At 38.6% G+C, this 22136-nt stretch overlaps 1 non-coding gene across 1 annotated transcript; it reads left to right on the plus strand.

Moving 5' to 3' along the window:
- Window positions 1-1817: 1817 nt before the first annotated feature.
- LOC120068651 (small nucleolar RNA R71) lies at window positions 1818-1924 on the plus strand. Its single transcript, XR_005479287.1, has one exon. It is a non-coding gene; the product is annotated as a small nucleolar RNA R71 (small nucleolar RNA).
- The last annotated feature ends 20212 nt before the right edge of the window (window positions 1925-22136 follow it).

The raw sequence follows: 22136 nt of genomic DNA on the forward strand, positions 1-22136 counted from the left end.
TATATTTATACAATGGAAGTTCTTATTCTACATCTGTTCACTCTCTTAGCACGCATGAGTAGCTAAACTAATCGAATGGGTTGAGAAGAACTAAGCTAACATGACCTAGGTTCTTCATCGCATGCGATTATCTTGTTTTATGTTGTGCCCAAAACCCCTTTAGAGCTACTCGAGAGAGAGTCTAAAGAAAGAACCTAAAGACTCGAGAGAGCTAGGTTAGAATCTAGACTCGAGAGAGCAAGATTAGATCTGCATAAACAAGAGATAGGGACTTAGAGATAAGCTTTGTTTGTCAACCTGCATCGCATGCACCCTAGAGATAGGTATGATATTATGTGGTCGCCTTACTTGTGTGTGTTTCATCTTGTCACCGCATGGGTAAGAATAGAGGCTTATGTGTAGGTCCTATAGACTTATCACATATATCGCATGCGTTCTAGCATTAGAAGCTGTAGCATTCACATCGAAAGATGGTTTACTATTGTATGTGTGTTGCATGATCGCATAGCATGAGCGCATCCTAGGAAGTGTTAGCCGAAACCCTTCTCAACCCGTTCATCGCATACTCATCGCATTTTTCGTATTATCAATTCTTTTCGAAACTCCGTCGAATTTTTTTTATTTTTATTACCGCAAACAACAAATCAAACAACTATTGAGTTACCGGTTACCGCAAAGTCTTTCTGAAAAATTATCACCGCATACCGTTTTCCCAAGTCCCTGAGTTCGACCCTGGACTGACCAAGAAACTCAGTGGGGTTCAAACTTGGATTCCACTGAGAAAACTTGAGTGCTCAATGCAATTTCATCACCGCATTTCATCCATAACTCCACATCATAAAATAACGCATCAAGTTTTTGGTGGCTATACTTCTTCTGTCTCGTGTTCTAGAGGCTTGAAGGTGGATGCAACTTCTGGGTTCATCTTCTCGGGCTCTTCTGAATCATATGTCAACGGGCCTCCGGTTGTCACCACATTCGAGTTGGTTATGGTGGGTTCTTCCCCTACTTCCACTGTCATTTTTTCGCTTAGTAAGGAGAATGCTAAGCATTGTTCCTTTTCGATACCCCTAGAGTTGCGAGGGAGCTCAGTTGAGCTCGGCAGTGCTCCTTGCGGTCTATTTTTGAGTTCGCCCGCAATCTGTCCCATCTGAACTTCAAGATTGCGGATGGACGTCGCTTGATTCTGAAGCACTGATTAATTTTTTTCAATATATTGCTTTAGAAAACACTCCAAGGATGAAGATTGCGGCGCCTGCGAACTGTTGGCTTGGTTTTGCGTTTGACCGTTTGTTCGCGAGAAAAATCCTTATGGCCCTTCTTTTTGTGCCATAGGTTGAAAATTTTGCTGTTGATTCTTCCACGTGAAGTTAGGGAGGTTTCTCCACCCAGGGTTGTACGTATCAGAGAAAAGGTTATTCTTTATGAAGCATATTTACTGTGGATTCCTTGGGCATTATTCAATCGAATGTGCTTCTCCACAGATGACACAACTCATGGTCATTTGAGCAATTGCGTTGACCTGCCCTTTTTGCGTTCCCGTGCTATTGATTGTGATACCTTGTATTGAACTCATCATCGCATTCATTTGGGTTTGTAAGGATGTGATAGCCCCATTGTTCGCGTCACTGTCTTTAATTCTTAATCTTTGATCGTTTTCTCGCCAATCCTCGTGATTTTTGAAAATACGATCGAGTATATTTTTCGCCTCGTCATAAGTTTTATCAAGCAGACCACCAGCTGCTGCCATGTTGGCAGCCATCTGCGATGCAGGGTTCAGTCCGTGGTAGAAAATCTCCATCTGTAAGCAATCTGGTAAGCTATTATGTGGGCAATCTCTTACCAGCCTCTTAAACCTCGCCCAGGCGTCACTGAGCAATTTGTCAATTTCTTGTTTAAAATTCGTAATTAACTTCCTCCTTCTTGCGTTCTTCGTTGGAGGGAAGTATTTCTTCATGAACTTCTCAACTACTTGTTCCCACGATGTTATCTCCCCTGGTTCGAGAGAATAAGCCCATTTCCTTGCTTGATCGCATAAGGAAAATGGGAATAACATTGGTTGAATCTCCTCAGTAGAGATATTCGGGAACACAAAGTGTTATAGATTTCAATGAAACTCCGGAGATGGGCGTGCAGATCCTCGCCTTGCCTGCCACCAAACTGTCCAGTCATTTGAATCATCTACAACATAATCGGTTTCATTTCAAACCTCGATCCGTCTAGAGCTGGCCTCATGATTCCTGGGGAAAATCATATAGGTTGGGTGATGCATAGTCCCGAATGGGTTTATTGCGGTCATTCACCAGGAGGATAGGGTTGGCCATTATATTATTTGCATTTGTGGCCCTCTCTTCCGGTTGTTCCGCCATTCTTAGAGTTCTGTCTATTTGTTGGTGGTAGTTGTTTCTCAATCTTCGTCGGAACGTTCTTTCAATCTCTGGGTCGTAATTCACCAGAGATTGAAAACTGCAAAGAAAATTAAAAAAAATTACCCTTAGCACAATGTATTGTCGTAGTCCCCGACAACGACACCAAAAACTTGATGCGTTTTTAATGCGATGAAATAATGGTGTAGAATGCAATGGAGGAATATGTGTTGTGCAAGCAAGTTTTCTCAGCAAGATCCAAGTATAAATCCTACTGAATTGCCTGGTAAGCACAGGGTTGAACACAGGGACTAAGGAAAACAGTATGCGAGGGTAAATTTGGATTACCTTGCGGTGACAATTAAATTAATGTGTTGGTTGGTTTGTTGTTTAAGGTATAAAGTGTATGCGGCGGATTTGAGAAAAGAGTAATTATGCGAAAGATACGATGAGTATGCGGAGGAACGGGTTGAGAAGGCCTTTAGCTAGCGTTTTCTGAGGATGCGTTCAAGCTATGCGATCATGCTACACTCATGCAACAACAATTCATTTACCAATGCAAATGCAATGGCTCCTAGTTTAGAACGCATGCGATGTATGCGATGATGTCTATAGAGCTTATTCCTAAGTCTCTACTTCTTGCTTATGCGATGATGAAAGATGCACATAGGAACAAGGTGACCGCATACAATCATATCCTATCACTAGAGTGCGATGCAAAGCATAACCTAGGATTCCTAAGCTTCTATCTCTTTATTATACAGTTCTAATCTGACTCTCCCGAGCCTAGATTCTAATCTGACTTTTCCAAGCCTAGATTCTATCCTTAGACTACCCTTCCGAGTATCTCTAGAGGACGAATGACACATACATAATACAAGATGATCGCATAAAGTGAAGATCCTAGGTTATGCTAGCTAAGTGCTTCTCAACCCATTCAACAGATTTAGCTACTCATGCGTAATGTAAAGAGAGTGGACAGATATAAAGATGTAATTTCCATTTTTATAAATAAGTTCAGAATACAAAATGGCAATGAAAAAATAATGGTAGAGAACCTGGTAGCAATATCTTGCTTCTTAAGGCTTTTACACTTAGTTATCTCTATTCTGCCCAAAAGATGTTCTTACTTCCGCAAGAGTTGACCCTCTCTCTGTTTTCTACGCTTCCCAATACTCTTCCAAGTTCACTAGGACGTACACTCGGCATAATCTCCCTTCGCTCGCTTCCGCCTTCTAAGTATGTAAACTCTAAGTATAAGAGGAGAAGGACTCTAAAGTCTGAGGAGTAGAACCCCACTATCCAAACTCCTTAAACGAAGGTGGCCTTCCATATTTATAGAGCTTCAGGGTGAAGAAATTTTTCTCTCGAATGATTGCACTGATGGGATGTCATTAATTCTCTGTCTGATGTGCCGAATATTTGTCACTGAAAAGTTGAGCGTACTTGGTACAGTTTCGTTAACGGTTTGTCAACTTAATTTGGAATCGACCGTCATCAGCTTTCTGTCCCATCGTGATTTATTAAGCTTTCACCCAGATGCACCCAACTTGATGAGCCGGCTCTATGCGACCACCTTCTTGAGCAGAATTTCACAAACGCAAACGATCGCAAAGCCTTGCAGTCCCAATCTCTTATGCGCTCAGAAGCTAATTTCCTTGGATCGTAATTTTGCCTTGCGTCAACACATTTTCCTGCATAAAATACATAAGTTAGTTGTTTTAATGCGATGGATGCATGCGATCGCAATGTTGCAAACTTAATGCTTTTGGACGCAATATTATATATTTCTATCGTCGAAATCCTGCATTGTTTTATATTTTTGCGTTGTAATAACGTGCACTTCTGCCCATTATCAGCACACGATTAATGGCCGCAACATCCATGCGTCGAATGTATGCATTCACCTCTGCAATGGAGAGACTCCCCGCATGCGATCGTCTTTGCGATAGCTTGGCTTGCGCACATGTGATCGCTTCCTGCGTTAGCTACAAAAATAGACAATTGAAAGCATAATAATGCATAAAAGTGGGTTAGCCGAGATTCTTAATGTCGATCGACGCAAGCTCATTTTCTCATGAATCCTGAGTATAACCGCCGCATCTTCTACTTAACAGCCCTCATAATTCTAAATAAAAGGCCTATAATGACGTGCATTTCTGCCCGACATCAAAGGCCCCGTGGGGAATTTTGCCAACCCTATTTGGTGGGAAATTTGCCTGGGCTTTTGTGTCCTTTGGGCACTCAAAAACTACACGCCCAACTCTTTTCTTCTTTCTCTCCTCTTCTCGTTTTTCTTTCTCACATTGCTCTTGTTCGAGCCTTTTCTCTTCCTTTCGATGCATAATCTTTTCCTTCGTTTGCGCCTCCTTCACTTCTCTTCTCTTAATTTCTTCTTCCTCCTCTTCTTCCATTTCTCAAATCATCGCATCAGTAACAACCGTGATGCGCTCATCTTTCGCCTTCTTTCATTTCAACTCTTGTTCTCTCACCGTAAAGTCACAGTGGACCTCCTCTTGATGTAACCTCCTTGCCAAATCACCGGAGGCAATGATTTAGTTGGCTTTTTCCTTAAGCTTGGCCTTCCTCTTTTTCTCAATTTCAATGCACTCAGCTAGCCGTGCATGAGTCTGGTCCATAAAAGACACGGTTGTGGTGACCCCAGGGTTGATCACTTGTTCAACTATCTTTGGTCTAGTAGCAACTTCTTTTGCTTCAACACTGCCTGACCTTCAGATGAAGGGTTCTACTGTCTCATCCTCGTCTTGTTCATTCTCATTGGGCTTGGCCTCAGATGTGACCACCCTTTCTCGTGGGAGCTCTACTCCAGTTTGTGATGTTGGCTCAGTAGAATTCATCATCAACAGTTCTTCCACCCTCACAGTGGTGGACTGCTCCTCTACCATCTCGCACCCATCCTTACGTCAACGTTTCTTCTCCTTCCTCTTCCTCTTCTCTTCCTTTTTCTTATTATTTTCTTCCTTTTCCATCTTCTCCTTTTCCTTCTTCTTTTCCTCCTTCTTCTTTGCTGACAGTTCCTCCACAACAGGCTTGATAGGTCCATCATTGAGGTCCACTGACGCTTTCCCCTTAGGGTCCTTGCCACAAGAGCTGACCCTTGCGGTGACACCATCACTACTCCAGTCAGGCCTTCTTCTTGCTTCATTGGTTGATTGACCACTCCAGCTTCCACCAAGCCACCATCTCTTTCAATGGTGCTTAAAATGATACCAAACACTTCACTGTCGTCCTTTCTCTGAAGCTCGTTTGTAGAGAAAAGTGTCGGTGCGACCAGCACAGGGCTGCTGGTAAGGACATCCTCCTTGCACTATTCCTCTCGACTAAACGATAAGGTTGAGATAGTTGAGGATGAGGTGGGTTTATAGAGAGTGGCCTTAGAACGGATGGATGGTTGAGTGGTCCTCTGCTGAGCGAGAGCTCGCCGACTAGCAATAAGGAAAGCTGCTTCCCTCATTGAAATGGGATTTTTTGTTAACAAAGCAAAAGTTTTCGACTGGGAAAGATGACTTTCAATGATCTCAAAAATGGGCTTTTGGCTATTTGTATCTTGGGAAGCCATGGATTCCACTAGATTTTGGAGAAGAAAGGATAAAATCATTATTAGAGAATTGATCGGAGATAATAGAAACAAGAGGGCTAGAGAGAGTTTAGGCTTGAAAACAGGATGAAAACGATAGAAAGAGTGAGAATGAATGGGAAGGGTTTCTTGTAGAATTGGGACTGCAAACGTCAAGGGAAGCAACACCATTTTCTGAAATTTCATGAAATATAGGCTAGAGGAAAAAATGTTTCCTCTGATGGTGCATTGTATTGCCCTCGAGAATTGAACCGACAGAAACCTAACACATTTCATTCCAGATTCATTAAGCTTGATTGACTCTAAGTCATCATTGACTATTCTACTTAAACGCACAGATGAAGAAATCGCATCATACACCACTCATTGCATAAAAAAATCATTTCAATTAAGTCAAAGTCAAGAAGTTAAAGTAGAAATTCAAAATAACAATAACCAAACAAATCAAATCAAGAAGTTAATCTAGGAAAGCAGAGTAAAGGAAGACGTCCCTGGAAAAGTTGGGCCGAAGTCACCACCACAGGGACTTCTCAATGCAGGCAATCAAGCTTGCTCGCTTACGTCAATGGATTCTTGTCCCAATCAACAGAGCCTCCATAATAAGGCTCACTTATTGTCCATTGACCTTGAAAATGTTGCTTCCATCTTCATTTATCAACTCCACTGCTCCATGAAGAAAGATTTCTCGTAATGAATGGACCCGACCACCTCGATTTGAACTTCCCTAGAAAGAGATGAAGAGAAGAGTTAAACAATAACATATGTTAACCCACAGCCAAATCCTTCTTACAGATTTTACTGTCATGTCATCGCTTCGTCCGCTCCTTATAATGATTTGCATTTTTGTATGTGGTGAGTCTTCATTATGCAAGTTCGTTCAGCTGAAGCTTCCTCGCATTTCCTGTACTTGCTAAGTTGAGGTTCAACTTTTCAGGGCCTATTATGCCTTGTGTTCAAGTTCCAAAGAGAGATGGCATGCCTTCTCATACACCAATGCATTCGAGGACATGTCGATCTATATCTTGTACGCAATTTTGTAGGCCCAAAGAGCCTTATCTAATCATTGCGTCCAGTCCTTCCTAGAGGTGTTTACCACCTTTTTCAAGATGGACTTGATCTCCCTGTTTGAAACTTCCGCTTGACCGTTGGTCTACAAGTGATAAGCAGTCGCAACCTTGTGTTTGACATTAAATTTGAAAAGAAATTTAGAAATGATTTAGTTAATAAAATGAGTACCTTCATCACTAATCAACGCACGTCATCCCAAAGTGGGAGGAGATATTATGCTTTAGAAATTTGGCCATAGTGGCCGCATAATTCTGAGCAGGAAATGGCCTCCACCCACTTGGAGGCATAGTCAACTGCAACCAAGATGTACTGATGTCCAACAGAGGAAGGGAAGAGACCCATGAAATCTGTGCTCTACACATCAAATAACTCTACTTCTAGGATTGAAGTCAACGACATCTCATTCTTGTTCAATATGTTTCCCGTCCTTTGACATTGATCACAACTTACCACATGGGCTCGGGCATCCTTAAGCAAAGTTCGCTAGAAATAGCCATTCTGGAGGACCTTTGCAGCAATCCCCTGCCACCCAAAATATCCTTCATACAGGGACTTAAGACATTGTCCTAAGATGCTCTGAACTTCTGATTTTGGAATGCATCTTTGTAGGATATGATCACGTATTAGACAATACAGAAATGGGTCATACCAACAATAAAATCTGGATTCATGTATAAGTTTTTTCCTCCGTTGAAAATTATAGTCCTCTGGCATCTAGCAGCAAACTAGGTAGTTAACTAGATCGACGTACTAGGGGCCTGACATTCAAAGTCATCGGTTTTTCATTCGAAAATCAACCCTCTATCTCCTTCTCCTTCTTCTGAATTTCAATGTTCTCCAACCATGACAAGTGATCAGCAACTTGGTTCTCCGTCCCCTTCCTATCCTTAATCTTCAAATCACTTTTGAAGAAGCAACACCCATATAATCAACCTGGGTTTCACATCCTTCTTCACCATCAAATATATGATCTCAGAATGATCAATGTATATGACTACCTTAAAGCCCACTAGGTATGCTCTGAATTTTGCTACAGTGAATACCACAGCTAACATTTCCTTCTACATAGTTATATAGTTTTCTTGGGCATCGTTAAGGGTCTTGCTGGCATAAAAGATAGGAAGAAGGATTCTGTCTTTGCATTAACCCAACTCTGCTCCTACTGCATAGTTTCTTGCATCACACATGAGTTCAAAGGGTTGCATCCAATCCGACACCACTAGGACGAGCATAGAGATTAACGAATCTCTTAGCGTGTTGAATACATAAATGTAAGCATTGTCAAAATCATAAGGAATAGTTGCCTCAAGGAGCGTGCTTAAAGGTCGAGAAATTTGGGAGAAACCTTTAATGAATCTCCTGTAGAATCTTGCATGGCCTAAAAATCTTCTTAACGTCTTCACATTCACTAGTGCTGGTAGTTTGGCAATCATGTCAATTTTCACCTGATCCACCTCCAGGCCTGGCTTGGAAAACTTATGGCCCAACACTATGCCCTCAGTGACCATGAAGTGAAACTTCTCCCAATTGAGGACCAGAATGGTTTCTTTGCATTTCTTCAGCACATTTTTCAATTTGGTAAGGCAGACACTATATAAATTACCAAAAACAGAGAAGTCATCCATAAATACTTTCACCGACTGTTCCAGGAACTCTACAAATATTTCCATCATGCAACACTAGAACATTCTCAATGCATTGTAGAGCCCGAAGGACATGCGTTGAGAGGCAAAAGTGCCGAAGGGACAGGTGAAAGTTGTCTTCTCTTGATCTTCGGGTGCTATGGCTATCTTGTTGTACCCAGAGTACCTGTACAGAAAGAAAAAGAATTCATTTTTCCTCAATCCATCTAGCATTTGATCGATGAACAATATAGAGAAATGATCCTTATTTGTCTCTGGTTAAGTTTGTGGTAATCCATGCATATACGCCAGTCTGTGGTAGTTCAGGTGGAGATCAACTCATTTTTACTGTTTACAATTACCATCATTCCACCTTTATTAGGCACGCACTGAACCAAGCTCACCCAGCTGTTGTAGGAGATAGGGTAAATGACTCTTGGATCAAGCCACTTGATTATCTCCTTTTTCACTACTTCGTGCATGGTTGGGTTTAACTTGCGTTACCTTTCCATTAAGCCTTATTTTCCCTCTTTCAGCCTGATTTTGTACATGTAATACAAGGAGTTGATCCCCCGAATGTCTACCAATGTCCATTCTATGGCCTTAGTGTACTTCTTCAAGACTTATAACAGGGACACCTCATCGTCGGCATTCAATGCATAGGAGATAATGACAGGCAAAGTGTCATTATCCCAAGATAGGCATACTTGAGGTGAGCAAGGCCTTGAACTCTAATATAGAGGGCTCTTCTACTGACGGCTTAATTTTTACTGCTTTTTGTTTATCTAAATTCAAGGATTCAAAGATTGGGTCAGACATAGTCACGGCGTTGACAACCTCTTCCATCGCCAATTCTTCTTCTTTTCTCAATTCTTCTTCAAACACTTCCCAGCAACTCATTCCCAAATCAACTCTTCTTTCTATGCATCAATCAATGCATGCCCCATTGATAAGAATGGGCGTTCAAGGATGACTATAATTTCTTTGTCAGCCTCATAATCCAGAATGATGAAGTCTGTGGCTAAGATGAACTTATCAACCTTAACGATCACATTCTCAATCTGTCCCTCTGGATACGTTATGGATCTATCCGCCAGCTATAGGATTATAGTTGTGGGCTTGGCCTCACCAATTCGTAGCTTCTTAAAGATCAATAGTGGCACCAACTTAATGCTTGCACCGAGATTGCATAATGCATGGCCAACATCCATTCCGCCAATAAAATAGGGCAAAGTAAAACTTCCTGGGTCTTTCATCTTTGTTGGGAGGGTGTTTTTAAACAACGCGCATTCTTGAGTCAACACAACTATTTCAAATTCTCTCAACCTTTGCTTCTTTGACAATATGTCTTTCAGGAATTTTACATAGTTGGGCATCTGTTCAAGAGATTCCACGAGAGGAATGTTGATATTAAGCTACTTAAGGACGTTTAGAAATCTCTTGAACTGATGGTTTTCATCCTTCTTTTTCAGTTTGTTGGGGAATGGTGACGATGCAGGCAATACCTCGCTTGCTTTGATTTTCACTCTCATTGTAGCAGCATCCTACAATAAGGGCTCTAGATTTGATGATGATGAGGCTTCTTCGTAAGAAGAGTTTGGTGTTACTGGTCGTTTGTTGAAAGTTTGAGTAGTATTACTAGGAAGATTGTTAGTTGATTCAAGCTTTTTGGAATTGATTGAGGTTGTAGAAGTTAAATTTTCTGGTATTAATGAAGTAGGTGGTGTTACTTTTCTAAAGTCTTGGGAGTCTGCTGTTGAGTTAGCCATTTTCCTTCCACTTTGCAGTGTCATTGCTTGACATTACTCTTATCATTGCTGCAAAGGGCTTCGGTGTTACTTGGTAGGGTGTCTGGCGATCTGTTTTTCAATTCCCTGGCAATCTATCCTAATTGAACTTCAAGATTTTAAATTGAAGACACTTGGATCTGAATCAGCGCATCATTTTTTTGGATATATCCTTTCAAAAGAGTCTCTAAGGATGATGATGCATTGAAAATCAACGCATGATGGGAACAGTTGTAGGTAGGTTGATGGCTTTAACTGTGCTAATGGGATTCTGGAGGGTTTCCTCTATGCGCTTGCTGTGAAGGTGCATTTACTACTCAGATTTTTTCTGGTTTCCTCCCTAAGAGAAATTGGGTTGATTCCTCCAAACCGGATTGTATGTCTTACTGAATGGGTTGTTGTAAATTGAATAAATTACCTGAGGATTTTGTAGGCATACCCCACAAGAGTGAGGTTCCTCGCATTACATGCAACTTACAGCAGCGACTTGATTTAGCGCATTAAGTTGAATAGAGTTGGTGCTCAACACACCTTGATTAATAGCCATAGACTACAGAAGAGAAATGACTTGAGCCATCTAGGCAGCCAATGTTGCTACCGTATCCTACTCAATCAATGCACCATCCATTTTCTGTTTATCATAATTCTCATTGCCATACCCATTATCTATCCATTCGTCGGTGTTCCTTGAGATCCTGTCTAGAATTTCCTTAGCTTCTGTATATGTCCTTTCCATGAACCCACTCACAGTGGTGCATCGGTTGCTGACTGCAAAGCTTGGCTTAGTATGTTATAGAAATTTACCATTTGGATGCAGTCAAATAGGACGTTATGCAGGCAATTACGAACGAGGCACTTCAACCTGGGCTAGACATCACACAAGGTCTCAGAATCATGTTATTCAAAGGTAACAACGTCTCGCTGCCTCCTTGTGTTGACGGTCAGTGGAAAGAATTTCTGCATAAATCTTTCAACCAGCTAGTCCCATGAAATGATTTCATTAGGCTCTAAGGAACAGGCCCATTGCTTGGCCTTGTCTTTGAAAGTGTAAGGAAAGAGTGAAAGCCCAATCACTTCTAGTGTCATGCCAGAAATAACGAATGTGTTGCACATTTCCACAAAGCTAGTTAGATGGGCATGAGGATCTTCTCCAGGAGCCCCTCCAAACTGCCCTACAGTTTGGATCATTTGTAACATTACTGCCTTTATCTCAAATCGAACGTTCCCATCAATTAGTGGCCGCATGATACCTGGAGAGAAATCGTACAATTTCGAGGTTCTATAATTCCACATAGGTATATTGTAGTCATTAGCCAGTAAAATTGGTTTTGGTTGCCCCTGTCAGTATAAACCATTCCCCCCTTCAGGGTCATTGTTCTGTTTGTTGGCCATGTTCCTCTACTGGTTCCTTCTTTGGTTTTTGTTGTTTCTGGCTTTACGATGAATTGTCCATTAGATCTCTGGGTAACTATCGAATCCAGGTGTTATACCCTCACTCATATACTGACTGTAGCTTGATCGCTCAAGCGAACAATACACCTAAGATCAAAGGGGTGCCTACAAAAACAAACAAAATTAGTTGTCATGTCCCCGGTAACGGCACCAAATACTTTTTGTGTGGAAATTTATCTTGATGTTCGTGCGTGAACTTAGGAATGACTCTGCACTAAGAAAAACTATGCGCCAAGCTGTATGTATGCTATGTGATTATCTCAAGTTTTCCTATGTTTTATTATAAACAAGGTACAAGCTTTTTGGTGAAAACCAAGGTCGAGCACAAGGACTTGTAACTAAAATGTGTGTAATGCTAATGTGTTTGCGGTGAAAGTTAAATGAATCACAGTGGAGAAAAATAACTAAAAAAAATGCGACCATTCATTATGTGATGAAACTAACTAGACAAGCAATGAGCAATTTAAGACTAGTCTTGATAATTTTTTAGAAAACAGCAGCTTCAACTTGGAGTAAGAATGAATGGAGAAAGCAAGGTTGGGGAAAGTCAATACCAAGTTCCTAAGTTTAGTGTTACGGGTAATCCAGGCTCTCTACATCCGTTCATCGCACACCTCTCGGTGGCCAGACACATTTGTCATATCTCTATGATGCATGAATGATGTTGCATTAAGCATAAAATTATTTCTATCTCTAGAAACACTTCTTATTTTTCTTAGTGAGTTCCACAACTACTTACCCTCTCGGGCAGTTAGTTATAGCTACTTGACTCTATGAGTGATCATAGGCAAGCCTTCACTTAATCATGCACTAAGCAAACAAGACTAACCTTCAAGGACTAAACTTAGCTCATGGTATTAAACTTCCCTCTTACCCCGTGGAAATTAGTTACCCATGGTGAGGAAAGAAGAAATGATAAACATAGCGAATGTGATAAAGGTAGTCATGATTATATATATATATATATAGAAATAGAAATGTTGATTACATAATGAGCTAATATCGTAATGTCAAAATGTAATACAAAAATGAAGACAAGAAGTAAGTTATGGAAGTGTAGTTTTCAGCAATATCTTGCTTCAAACTGATGAAGTGCTAAGGTTGCTGGTGACTAATGCTAGTGTGAGGTGGAGAAGGCTCTCTCAAGCACTTGCTCCGGCGAGTTTTTCGGTGGTAAGTCGGAGGGAAATATGAAAGTGGAAAATTCTCAGAAGTATTCTCGAATGTGCTCTTTCTTGTGGTCCAAGTATTCTGTCTAAGGGCATAACTCAAACAAAATCCAGAACTCCTCTTCATGGGCATCAAGGCTCTTTTATAGAGCCATGCGCTGACAGCCTTGAGTCCCTCACTCTAATTAGTCGTCATCTCTGACTTGGTAGGTGAGAATATAAGCACTGCTATCATGGTTAACATTCTGAAGTTGTGGTAGAAGATCCTCTCGAACTGAGTCAGAGATCCCAAGGCATGCAATCAAATATTCCTTCATCGGGTGAAAGCTCGGCATATGCGGACAGATCATGTGATCAACTGCAAATCCTGTGATCATCTGCAAAATATAACACTTCGACGCGAGTTAACTCATGATATGTGGTCAATAGGGATTTCAAGTGTAGTTCAATGCAAGTATAATTCTAAGCATGAATTCTTAGTATTATCAACACATATTCAACATATTTAGTCTCATTATTCTAAGTAAAAGGCTACAATAACTTGTATTCTTACAAGTTATCACCACCGTACATAGAGATAGACTTCACTATTGAGTTAGAACAAGACACTATTTCAATATCTAAAGCTTCTTATAGAATGGCTCCAACAGAACTGAAAGAGCTTAAGACCCCGTTGCAAGAGTTGCTTTAAAGGGTTTCATACATCTGAGTGTGTCACCATGGGGTGCGCCAATCTTGTTCATGTAGAAAAAGGATGGTTCGTTACGCCTATGCATAGACTATAGAGAGTTAAACAAGGTAACCATCAAGAACAAATATCCTCTCCCCAAGATTGATGATCTGTTCGACCAGTTACAAGGGGCTATAATTTTCTCGAAGATCGATTTACGTTCAGTGTATCATCAGTTGAGGATAAAAGACAGTGACATTCCTAAGACTGTATTCCATTCTAGATATGGGCATTACGAGTTCATTGTGATGTCATTTGGCTTGACCAATGCTTTTGGTGTATTCATGGATATGATGAACATAGTGTTCAAGAATTTTCTTGACACTATTATGATAGTCTTTATTAATGATATTTTGGTATATTCCAAGACAAAAGTGGTGCATGAGGAACATCTCAGGAAGGTCTTGGGAATATTAGGGGAGAATAAGTTGTATACTAAACTCTTCAAGTGTGAATTTTGACTATGGCCGGTGTCCTTTCTTGAGCATGTGGTGTCGAATGAGGGAGTTTCGATGGACCCTGCAAAGATCGAGGTAGTTAGTTGGCCTCATCCCACCACAGTTAGTGAAGTGCACAGTTTTCTGGGGTTAGCAGCTTACTATTATCGATTTGTATGGGATTTCTCTCGCATAACCACTTCTTTGACCCAGTTGACCAGAAATGAAGTTTTTTTTTTTTTTTTTTTTTTGAAGTAAGGTTTATGATGACAGTTTTCAGGATCTTAAATAGAAGTTAGTTTCTGCACCAGTTCTTATAGTGCCAAATGGATCAGGGAGTTGATAAAGTCAACATTCAACATGCGGAAGTAATTTGGATCTTAAAAACTCTAACTACGTCAATTTTAGTGTTTAAGTATGCAAGTTCATATTTCCAGGGTTAAAGAAGTAACACCTTTGAAGAATCCCATAATTGCTTCAATCCACACACTTCTTCTTGAAAACTTGATGTACACTACCACAAGAACTTCCCTACTATCCTCTTAGCCTTAAATTGGGTGGTAGAACCCAAATTGAGAAGGATTTTGGGGAATTTTAGAGTAGGAGAGAATTTAAGAGAGAACCAAATTTTCCTTCAATTTGTTAAATCTGCATGAAGTCTTTAAATTAATTAAAAACCACTATTTATAGAAAAAATCATGCAAGTCAAATTAACATAACTTCACACAAAATCAAATTGATTTAGTGAAATTTTAGGTGTTTAATAAAACTAATAAAAAAAAAAGAAGAAAATGGTAAATGTGGAAATTTCCCACTTTCTCTTTTTTTAATCATTTTAAAATAATTTTAATAAAATTAAAATCAAACTTAATTTTAGATAAAATTAATATAAATTAATTAATTTTATTTAAATAATTAATTAAACAATTTTAATTAATTTAATTTAATATCAAATATTAGATAATAAAACACCTATTCCATAAAATGAATCCTTATTCATATAATATTTAAATCAAATTTAAATATTTTCAACCAAATTCATTTAATTCGATAATTAAACGTAAATTATATCATATATAATAATCCAAACCCTAATCCAAATTTTAACATTTCAAATTCTTTCAACACACTATTCTAAGTTTTAATCCATTTATGAGCTAGTAAAGGGACCTAATGGACCTATAGAACATGAGCTCCAACAATTTGAGATCAATTGGCTAAACACTTTTAATCCGAATTAATCAATGTTCGTTAACTACTGAGACACTTCATTAAAGGCCAGTAGTTGCACTCTTCTCACTGTAGATATATTTTTGTCCACTTGATTTAACCATAATCAGTAAATCGATCTTTCATAGGCTGTTCAAATTATAAACGAGTCAAAATTATCATTTTACCCCTATAATACATCTTACTCCTTAAGTATCCACTGATCCACTAATGAACAATTTGTTTATGGTCCTACCAATAAATTGAGTTCCTCTCAGTCATAGATAGGGCAGGTCCCTTATTCAAGACTAGGATTCAGTACTTAAGGGAACAACCTATCTATTATCCCTTTGAATCGGGTATGAACGAATTTCATATTGCAGGACTAGGTCCTTAGCTATCTATCTGGTCTTACCCCTAAAAAAGGAGGCTTATTGAGTGGCGATATTGAGCCACTCTCACCATTGTAGATTAAAGGATAATCCATAAACAAAAGTTCATAGTTAGCTCTAGATTGAGATCGAGTTACCTTAGATTATCGAGTTGAAATAGTCAGTTTTAACAGTAAATGGTGTTATAAAGAAAAGTGAGTTTTAACAGTAAATGGTGTTATAAAGAAAAGTGACTATTTCATGGTCCATTCTTATGCAAACATCTTTTGCATAGGATGCCCCACCCGCATGTCTCCACATGAACGATTTCGAGATTACATCATTTGTATCAAATACAAAGGGGGTCGCATCTATTGTGTCCCCAGGATAAGGTACTCAACCTTATCCGTATACTTATATATTGTTGTGGCTATATACTCAAACTTCATCCTCTTTTATGTCTCTATATAAATTTGAAGTATTCATGCTATAGCCAAAGGTTCATTTAGTTTATCAAATTTAGGCTCTACAAGTGCAATTTACATGTTCAATGATAACTTTATTGAATAAACCTTAACAACAACTTTATTGCAAGTAGAATAAGTTTAAAGATTACAAACTACAAGTTTTAGGACATACAACCCAACAAGACTTTCGTTATTTACAGTGATGCCTCCAAGAAAGATTTGGGGTATGTGTTGATGCAGTAGGGCAAAGTGGTTGCTTATGTCTCTCAGTAGTTAACGAATCATGAACGAAACTACCCTACTCATGATTTGAAGTTGGCAATAGTGGTTTTTGCTTTAAAGATCTAGACACTATTTGTACGGAGAAAAAATACAGATTTTCACAGACCACAAGATTTTAAAGTACTTCTTCACTCAAAATGAGTTAAATATGAGACAGTGCAGATGACTAGAGTTAGTGAAGGATTATGATTGTGAGATTTTGTATCATCCAAGCAAAGCAAATATAGTGGCAGATGCTCTAAGTAGAAAAACAGCCCATTCAACAACTCTAATTACTAGACAGACTCATCTATGCAAGGATTTTGGATGAGCTTAAATTGTAGTAGTAGTTGGGGAAGTCATTTCACAGTTGGCAAAGTTGACAATACAACCAACCTTGAGACAGAGAATTATTGATGCTTAACGGGGTGATCCTTACCTTGTTGAGAAATTTCGCCAAGTAGAGATAGGACGGGATAGTGAGTTTTCAATATCCCCAGATAATGGTCTTCAATACCAAGGACGCTTATGTGTATTTGCAAACAATAATCTTAAAAATGAAGTGTTGACAGAAGCCCATAGCTCTCGTTTTTCTATACATTCTAGCAGCACCAAGATGTATCAGGACCTCAGATAGTATTATTGGTGGTATGATATGAAAAGGGATGTAGTAGATTTTGTTAGTAAATGTCTGGTGTGTCAACAAGTGAAAGTCTCGAGATAGAAGCCGATAGGTTTGTTGCAACCCTTAAGTTTGCCAGAATGGAAGTGGGAGAATATATCAATGGATTCCATTGTGGACTTACTAAGAATAGCAAAAGATTATATAGTAATATGGGTTGTAATGGACAAACTCACTAAGCTAGCACATTTTATTCATGAAAGGTCTACGTTTTTAGTGATAGAGGCCCTCATTTTACTAAGTGGGTGCAACTGTGTATGAAAGAGGTGGTAAGATTGCACGAGGTTTTGATACCGGGCAGAAATGCACGTTATTACAGTGCAAATAAGTAAAACAATGAGGGAATGCGACGATAAAAATATACAAAATCATGTCCAAAAGCGGTAAACTGAGAATATTACGATTGCATGCGTCCATCGCATAAAAACAACTAATTTACTTATTTTGTGTAGGAAAAATGCGTTGGCGTAAGTAAAATTGCAATCCAAGGAATTCGGCGTCCACGCGCATTAAAGGATTGCGACCGCAAAGTCATGCGATCGTAAGCGCTCACGAGAAGTTGCTCAGGAAGGTGGCCACATAAAGACGATGCATCAAGGTGAAAGCATAATAAATCATGATGGGACAGAAAGTTGATGATGGTCGAATCTGAATTTAGTTGACAAGCCATTAACGACACACTGTAGCAAGTACATTCAACTTTTCGGTGACCATTAATCGACACATCAGAAGAAGATTTAATGACCTCCCATCATTGCAATCATTAGAGAGAAAAGATTTTTCACCTTGAGCTCTATAAATACCAAAGGCCACCATCGATAAAGGAGTTCACCATATACAGAAGATAGATCATACACAAAATAGATAGTCGTTAGTCTGTAGTTATTCATATACTTAGAAGATGGAGGCGAGCGAAGAGAAGAAGACGCCGAGAGATCATTCCTAGGCAGCTCGAAAGACTGCATGGAAGCGCTATAAACAGACAGAGGGCCAACACTTACGGAAGCAAGGATATTCTTCTGGGTAGAGTTGGAGTAAAGAGACAGTGTAAAAGCTACGGGAAGCAAGACATTGCTATCCGGATTCTTATCCTTACTTCCATTGTTATTTTGTATTCTGACTTTATTTATAGAAAATGGAATTCTCATCTCAACATCTGTTCAATCTCTTCACATTTTGCATGAGTAGCTAAATTTCCGAATGGGTTGAGAAGTACTTAGCGAGCATGACCTAAGATCTTCACTTTATGCGATCATCTTGTCTTATGTATACGTCAATTCACCCTTTAGAGAAACTTGAGAGAGTAGTCTAAAGAAATAATCTAGGCTTGAGAGAGTCAGATTAGAATCTAGGCTTGAGAAAGTCAGATTAGAACCGCCTAAGCAAGAGATAGAAACTTAAACATAAGTTCTGTTTGCTATTATGCATCGCATGCACCCTAGAAATAAGACATGAAGTATGCGGTCACCTTGTGTATGTGTGCATCATTCATCATCGCATAGACAAAAATAGAGGCTTAGACATAAGTCCTATCGACATTATCGTATACATCGCATGCGCCCTAGAAATAGGAACTATGACATTTGCATTGAGAGATGACATGTTGTAGTGTGTGTATAGCATGATCGCATAACTTGAACGCAATCTTAGGAAGTGTTAGCTAAATCCCTTCTTAACCCATTCACCGCATACTTATTGTAACTCTCGATTTCATCAACTCTTTTCTCGAATCCATCGCACATGATTTATACTTAAATAAAACACCAACCAAACTTATTTGTTTTTGCCACCACAAAGGAATCAATTTTATTGACGCATAGTAACTCAGTAGTCCCTGTGTTCGACCCTAGACTTACCAGGAAACCTAGTGAGATTTATACTTGGGTTTTACTAGGAAAACTTGCATGTGCAATGCATAACTCATCACCGCAATTACCATTATTTCAAAGCATCAGGTTTCGGTGTTTATTGTATCTGACAGAGACCCTCGTTTTAGATCTAGCTTTTGGAAGAGCCTCTAGACAGTGTCGAGTACCTGGTTAGATTTCAGTACAGCTTTTCACCCTCAGACTGATAGTCAAGCGGAGCGTTTGAACTAAACATTGGAAGATATGTTGCGCGCATGTGCATTGAAATTTCAGGGAGTTGGGATTCTCACCTGCATTTGATGAAGTTTGCTTATAATCATAGTTATCAGGTCACTATCGGTATGTCGCCATTTGAAGCCCTGTATAGGAAGAGTTTTAGGTCTCCCATTTGTTGGGGTGAGGTTGATGAGTGGGAGTTTTTAGGAATTGAGCTAGTATGGATTACAAATGAGTCAATGTAGAAAATTAGAGCTCTGATGCAAACAACATAGAGTAGATAGAGAAGTTACGCCAATGTTAGGCGTAAGGACCTTGAATTTGAGGTTGATGAAAGTATTCTTCAAGATAGCACCTATGAAGTGTGTTCTAAGGTTTGGGAGAAAGGGGAATCTAAGTCCCGTTTCATTGGGCCATTCGACGTCTTGGAGCGAATCGACCCTGTAACTTATCGTTTAGCTTTGCCACCTTCTCTTCCTAATGTTGAGGAAGTATGTGACAGATCCATCCCATATGGTAGACTTCGAGCCCTTACAGCTGAATGAGAATCTAAGTTATGAAGAGTGGCCAATTTGAATCCTTGCAAGGGAAGTGAAAGTCTTCGCAACAGGGAGATAGCACTAGTGAAGATCTTATGGCAGAATGATCAGATTGAGGAGGTAACATTAGAATGTGAGGATGAAATGAGGACACAGTACCTAGAGCTCTTCCAAAATTAGAACTTTCAAAGAAGAAAGTTTCTTAAGGAGAGAAGAATGTAACGTCCCGAAGTTTTGAAGTAAAATTTAATGTAATTATCTCTAATTATTTGGGATGTATGTTGGATCTTTAAAGCTATTGTTTTACTTGAAAAGATTGAGTTTAACTCAAGTAATTTTTTATTCAATTAGTGGTAATTGATACTTATTTGGCTAGATTTGCAAAAGATTTCCTTGTTTAATAGAGGATTTTTTGGGGGGTTTAATTTGAATTTGGAATTTGAGAAGTAAAAAGCAAAATATATATTTAGGAAAAAAAGGGAAAATGGATGGGATAGAAAAGAAGTTAAATATATATATACATATAAAGATGCAAGTATATTTGTCTAGGAAAAGGATTAGGGTTTTAAAGAAAATATATATATATGGGATAAGATTTTGGGTGTTTGGGATTGTTCTTGTTTGATTCTTTAATGCCCAATAAGCTCCTGGCCTAAATCTTGTGATTTTGATTTTTGATCGAAGGTTTGAAACTTTTGGAGTTGTTGTCCTATGGATCAATTTTGGGTGGTTTTGGTAAATATGGAAGATTATAAGTATTTTCAATGATGATTATATTGATTATTGATGCTCTAAATTAGGTTTGATGCCTAAAATTTTGCGTTTAGGTTTTAAGTCCTGTTGATTTGGAAGTGTTGAGGTGGTTTTGGTTCAACCACGCTTTGGGTAAGTAATTTGGAATTTTATAGGTTAAATTGTTTGTTGGGGCGAGAATTCAAGGATTTGACTTAAGTTTGAATATGATATTGTTTTAGGAATTTGGTCCAATAATACTTTAATTCAAGAAGGAGGTTGAATTGCTAATCATTTGGGGCTTAGATTGAGGGTAAGTGGTTTACTATTAGTTCGCCATGAAATCTATGTTGGTGTTATGATTGTGATTGCGCTGAAAACATGATTATATTTTGATGGGTTGAATTGCTATAACTTTCTATGATTGGACTACTGAGGGTGTTTTGGAAACCTCTGTTTTATGTTACAGAAAATATGACAATATATGAAGGTTTTGTTATGTTAAATTTATGGATGAATTGTTGAGATTGTTTTGGAAACTCATGAGATGTGTTATTATGACTATTATATTATATTGTGGTTTGATATGAACTTGGACGATGTATGTTACATGTAGACTGATAGTGGCTGTTAACATCCCTATCGGATTGTGTTCATCCCTTGAGTATGTTTCGGCATCCTTATGGAATCGTCACCTACAATTATATTATTGTGTCTCTTCGGAGTCACTTGCTATGAAAGTGTACCTTTGGGTTCGTCCCTTATACCTATGTCTATGTCGGGATGCACACCTTTTTCGTGATAGGGATAGTAATATGTACACCTAGTGAGCTCAATAGTGGATTACTGGGTATTTTTATACTCTCTTTTATCTATATTTTTTTAGGTAAAGGAAAGCACAAAACGGCAAATGACCAAGGGAATCCGTGACATGAATTTGGGACTTGACATCGCTTTCGTACTTATTTTCTTAAATTGACATGTTTTGATATTTACTATTCTTTGATTATTTATTTACTTATTCGTTTATTTATTTGTTTAAATAATTTATTTCAAACTTGAGTTAGGGGTATCTCGAACAGTGAATTTATGTTTTTTGAGATTTTATATTAAAAATTTATTTTATGAAATTCATTTGGATTTAGTTGGATTTTGTAAAAAAGAAAAAATCGTTTTAAGGTTTAAGCATGCATGTAATAGCAGTCCTATACCCATCTTAGCAAGACTTTTTTTTTTTTTTTTTTTTTGCGCCGTAAGAAAGCAGAATAAAAGGATTTGAGGAGGCAAGAGGCGAAGAGTTTGTGAGAGAAGTGTTTCATGGAATTCTAATACATAATTAATTTGTGCAACAGGTAAAAAAAAAAGTTATTAGGGTCTAATTTGGTAACAATCTGGTTTCTAATATTTTATCCCATTCCAATCCTATCTCGACTAGCTTATATGATATTAATATATATTTAATATTATTACACAAATCTAAAACTATGTCATCCATCTATTAAACTATTGACGATAGAATAATGACAAAGACTGATATATACATATATATATATATATAAATG

Source organism: Benincasa hispida, chromosome 12 (genome assembly GCF_027475165.1).
Source record: "Benincasa hispida cultivar pf3 chromosome 12, pf3_genome.v1.1, whole genome shotgun sequence".
Taxonomy (NCBI): domain Eukaryota; kingdom Viridiplantae; phylum Streptophyta; class Magnoliopsida; order Cucurbitales; family Cucurbitaceae; genus Benincasa; species Benincasa hispida.